At 39.7% G+C, this 5,336-nt stretch overlaps 1 long non-coding RNA gene across 1 annotated transcript; it reads right to left on the bottom strand.

The window, feature by feature from the left end:
• Nucleotides 1–1,367: 1,367 nt before the first annotated feature.
• Nucleotides 1,368–4,561, bottom strand: LOC115104625 (uncharacterized). Its single transcript, XR_003859778.2, has 2 exons — nt 4,242–4,561; nt 1,368–1,908 (listed from the first exon to the last, which is right to left on the bottom strand). It is a non-coding gene; the product is annotated as an uncharacterized LOC115104625 (long non-coding RNA).
• Nucleotides 4,562–5,336: the final 775 nt, after the last annotated feature.

The following is a 5,336-nucleotide window of genomic DNA, read 5'->3' as shown; positions in this document are numbered from 1 at the left end:
CAGAGGAAAAACGGAAAAAAAGACAGTCAAAAATAAATAAAGAACAAGGTTTTGAAGTGTCTGTCCTATACCGTATCTTGGAGTTAACAAAAGCTCATTTGTCTTTTTTTGGACACATATTTAACCTGTTATTTTTGTTGGCACAAAACTACAGTACATCCGGAAAGTATTCAGACCCCTTGACTTTTTCCAAATTTTGTTACGTTACAGCCTTATTCTACAATGGATCAACAAAAAAATCTCCTCATCAGTCTACACACTGTACCCCATAATGACAAAGCTAAAACTGTTTTTTTAGACATAAAAACAGAAATACCTTATTTACATAAGTATTCACACGCTTTGCTATGTGACTCGAAATTGAGCTCAGGTGCAGCCTGTTTCCAGTGATAATCCTTGAGATGTTTCTACAACTTGGACTGAGGTAAATTAAATTGATTGGACATGATTTTGGATAGGAACACACCTGTCTATATAAGGTCCCACAGTTGACAGTGCATGTTAGAGCAAAAACAAAGCCATGAGGTTGAAGGAATTGTCTGTAGATCTCCGAGACAGGATTATGTTGAGGCACAAATCTGGGGAAGGGTATCAAAACATATCTGCAGCATTGAAGGTCCCCAAGAACACAGTGGCCTCCATCATTCTTAAATGGAAAAGGTTTGGAACCACCAAGACTCTTCTTAGAGCTGGCCGCCTGTCCAAACTGAGCAATCGGGGGAGAAGGGCCTTGGTCAGGCAGTTGACCAAGCACCCGATGGTCACTCTGACAGAGCTCCAGAGATGTGGAGATAGGCGAACCTTCCAGAAGGACAACCATCTCTGCAGCACTCCACCAATCAGGCCTTTATGGTAGAGTGGCCAGACGGAAGCCACTCCTCAGTAAAAGGAACATGACAGCCCACTTGGAGGATGCCAAAGGCACCTTAAGGACTCTCAGACTATGATAAATGAGATTCTCTGGTCTGATTAAACCGAGATTGAACTCTTTGGCCTGAATGCCAAGAGTCATATCTGGAGGAAACCTGGTGCCATCCCTTTGGTAAAGCATGATGGGGGGAGCATCATGCTGTGGGGATGTTTTTCTGCAGCAAGGACAGGGAGACTAGTCAGGATCGTTAAAAAAATGAACAGAGCAAAGTACAGAGAGATCCTTGATGAAAACCTGCCAGGAAAATAGCTGTGCAGCGACGCTCTCCATCCAACCTGACAGAGCTTGAGAGGATCTGCAGAGAATAATGGCAGAAACTCCCCACATACAGGTGTGCCAAGCTCGTAGTGTCATACCCGAGAAGACTCAAGGCTGTAATCGCTGCCAAAGGTGCTTAAACAAAGTACTGGATAAAGGGTCTGAATACTTATGTAAATGTGATATTTCGTTTTTTTATTTGACACATTAGCCAATGTTGCATATACACTTTGCTAAACAACCAAAATAACTCTAGCTCTGCAGAGGGCAATTTCAACCCAGAAATTCCTACAATCACCTACAGTCTTTGGTCTCACATGCTTAAGTGTTGAAACATCAAAATCACGTGCAGAAACCAGAATGAAGAGTTTACAGTAGGAGCAGTGAAAGACAAAACCACAAATAAACTATTTTTGTATAAGCAAAATATTATACAAGGTATCCAAATTACAACCTTGAACTTTTCTTCACTCTCCCTCTGACTTGATGAATCGAAGGTTGAACTGAGAGTAATAAAATACAATCGTCAAACAGGATGCTGCTATAAAACAATCTCAGTGGACAAGCTCAGACATCTACAGTTGTTGTTGTCTGCAGCAGGCTGTGACTGCTGCTCTGAGCTGCAGGTCCGATTTCTTGTAAATCACGTGACTTTTCCTAGGGCTGCAGTGTGGGCCTCTGGCCAGGGAGTGTCGCGACTGAGAAGAGGAGTGTCACCACTGAGAAGAAGAGAGAAGCATTTATAGGAAACTATGGGCCCTGTCATGGGTCCACATCCATTACCTGTGCACACATGTTGAAATTGTCCAGGGCCTGGACAAATTAAGATGCCAAAAAGCATCTTAAGGCTAAGTTCATCATTAGAACCAACCACACCAATTGATATAATAAACCAGAGTCAGATAATTACTGCAATGACTGCGATTTACACTATACACAACATTGACAAATACCAGGTTACATAAGAACTAGGCTACATACCGGTGGCTGACTTGACACACGTACCAGAGAAATGCCCTTATCTCTGCATCAGCAGCATTAAAACAGATTTTTTTGAAAGATTTGATCCTTAATGTGAATCTTAATGGGCATTTAAGCACTGTAGTTTGTTTTCTGTAGGTTAATTGTTTGAGGTGAATACTTGTTGACATCAGGATTACACCAGTACTAGGCATCACATTATTTGGAATTCTGGCTCATAAGCAGTGGTGTAAAGTAGTTAAGTAAAAATACTTTAAAGTACTACATAAGTAGTTTTTTGGGGTATTTGTACTTTACTTTTTACAATTTAGATTTTTGACAACTTTTACTTTTACTTCACTAGAATTCGTAAAGAAAAGTATGTACTTTTTAGTCAACAAATTTTCCCTGACACCCAAAAGTTCTTGTTAAATTTTGAATGCTTAGCAGGACAGAAAATGGACCAATTCACACACTTATCAAGAGAACATCCCTGGTCATCCTTACAGCCTCTTACTGCCTCTGATCTGGTGGACTGATGAGTGTGACCCTGGCTATCCGCAAATTTAAAAAACTATTATATTGTGCCATTTTGTTTGCTTAATACAAGGAATTTTAAATCATTTGTACTTTTACTTTTGATATTTTAGCAACTACATTTACTTTTGATTGTTAAGTATATTTAAAACACAATACTTGTAGACTTTTCCTCAAGTCGTTTTTTTTTACTCAAGTTTTACTTCACTTTTATTTAAGTCATTTTCTATTAATGTATCTTTACTTTTACTCAAGTATGACAATGTGATACTTTTTCCACCACTGCTCACAAGTCTGGGTGCATTGCGTTTTCTGACCAAGTTGGTCACAATTTCCTTGATCACTATTACTGTCATACAATTGAGAGAGAAAACATCTTGCTTGGCAGCATTCCACATCCAAAACACTATTAAAAAAAACACATCTGTTCTGGCTCTGTCATGAAAATAGCATGAGGGATCATCAACCTAACTTTGATACATTCAATAGGCCTTTATTTAGGATTCAGCATGTTTAATACTAGAGAATGACCTGCATGCACAAAGGGCTACCAGTGCATTGAAGACAAGTGTGTCATTTCTAACTACCTTTAGGCTTAGTGACAAAACTCTTCACAATCATGCAAATACCTCTCATATTGTTTCACATTGACAGTACTGTCATAGTAAAAACCATATGACACCTGGTTAAAAGATTAGTTTTTATCTTTATTGTTATAAACTGTGAGAGTAACGAGAGTTTCCTTGTCCCTGCATGAACCCGTTTTAGGGCAATCAATGTTTTTGCAGTATACTCTTGGCGACATCTTGTGGTCTTTTATCAAACTTTTGAAGTGTGAAGTGATGCATTTTTTTGTGCCAATAAAGCTTGTGTTGTGGTATCAATCACATGTCACAAGGAAAGAAAGAGAAGCAGTGATGTAATCAATTCTTTGGAAATGTATAAAATGGCACCCGACACATTTCACTTAAACCCTACCAGTGACAATTTGCCTAGGGCTCCAATATACACAAACTCTGACACCAAAGAGACATTAAAGAACAGAAATACAAATGTTCTTTAAAGATATTCGCATTTACCTGCAAATTGTACACACACAGGCACAGAGGCACGGACACACGTACGCAAGCACAGACACCACCACACACACACATCTATACATTCTAAAACAAAGGTCCATCAAAATTGATCAGTTATAAACAGCCGGAATGAATCTATGCTGCTTACGTGGTACAGCAATTCAAGGTATGGGTGGACGAGTTTCAAAAAGAGCATAGAAGCCTACGAGACAAGGGCATTTAATTTTTCTTTACAGTACCTCACTTCCATTTTCTCACATAGCATTGTGGGTAACAGATTATATGAAACCATGGAGCAAGTCAATAAATGCTTTATTACCAATACACACATTTGTATTTAGTATTACATTCTTACATGTACAACAGAAATACACAACTATGTGTTGACCAATCTTCTGTGAAAACATTGCTTTGGCAATCCCTAAGGCCTAAGTAATAGTTGTGTCATATCCTTGGACATCTACATGCAAACTCACCTTCAATGCAGTGAGAAGATCATATTCCACAGTAAAACGCATTTCAATGAATACATCCATAAATACACAGAAAATATCCTTAACATAAGTAAAGATTGAGGGACCCAAGGATAGCAGGCTTGCGCTGTGTTTTCATGGCAGTCAGTTTTACTTTCACTTTTTGTTGTGATCCGTTGGGGGGAGGGCCCTGGCATGGAAACTCTTTGCTTCTATAAAACCAGCTGTATATTTGATCCGCTCAGGAAATGTAGATGTAAGTGTGATGATATTGCAAATTCAGTGCCTTCGGAAAGTAGTCAGACTCCTTGACCTTTTCCACATTTTGTAAGGTTACAGCCTTATTCGAAAATCGATTAAATCGTTTTTTTTTTGCCCTCCATCATCAATCCCTCAAACACAATACAATTTTAGAATAAGGCTGTAACCTTACAAAATGTGGATCACATGATGAAAAAGCAAAAACAGGTTATTAGAAATTTCAGCAAATGTATAAAAAAAACTGAAACATCACATTTACATAGGTATTCAGACCATACACTTTGTACTTTGTTTAAGCACATCTGGCAGTGATTACAGCCTCGAGTCTTTTTGGGCAAGACACTACATGCTTGGCACACCTATATTTGGTGAGTTTCTGACATTCTTCTCTGCAGATCCTCTCAAATTCAGTCAGGTTAGATTAGGAGCATCGCTGCACAACTGTTTTCAGGTCTCTCCTGAGATGTTTGATCAGGTTCAAGTCACGGCTCTGGCTGGGCCACTCAAGGACATGCAGAGACTTGTCCCGGAGACACTCCTGTGCTGTCTTGGCTGTGTGCTTAGGATCGTTGTCATGTTGGAAGGTGTACCTTCACCCCAGTCTGAGGTCCTGAGAGCTCTGGAGCAGGTTTTCATCAACGATCTCTCTGTACTCCTTTCATCTTTGCCTCGATCCTGACTAGTCTCCTAGTCCCTGCTGCTGAAAAACATCCCCGCAGCATGATGCTGCCACCACCATGCTTCACCATAGGTATGGTGCCAGGTTTCCTCCAGATGTGACACTTGGCATTCAGGCCAAAGAGTTCAATCTTGGTTTAATCAGACCAGACAATCTTG

The sequence above is a fragment of the Oncorhynchus nerka genome, linkage group LG22, assembly GCF_034236695.1.
Source record: "Oncorhynchus nerka isolate Pitt River linkage group LG22, Oner_Uvic_2.0, whole genome shotgun sequence".
NCBI lineage: Eukaryota > Metazoa > Chordata > Actinopteri > Salmoniformes > Salmonidae > Oncorhynchus > Oncorhynchus nerka.
The sequence above is the reverse complement of the archived record's forward strand: the minus strand, read 5'-3'. Positions and strand labels throughout refer to the sequence as shown.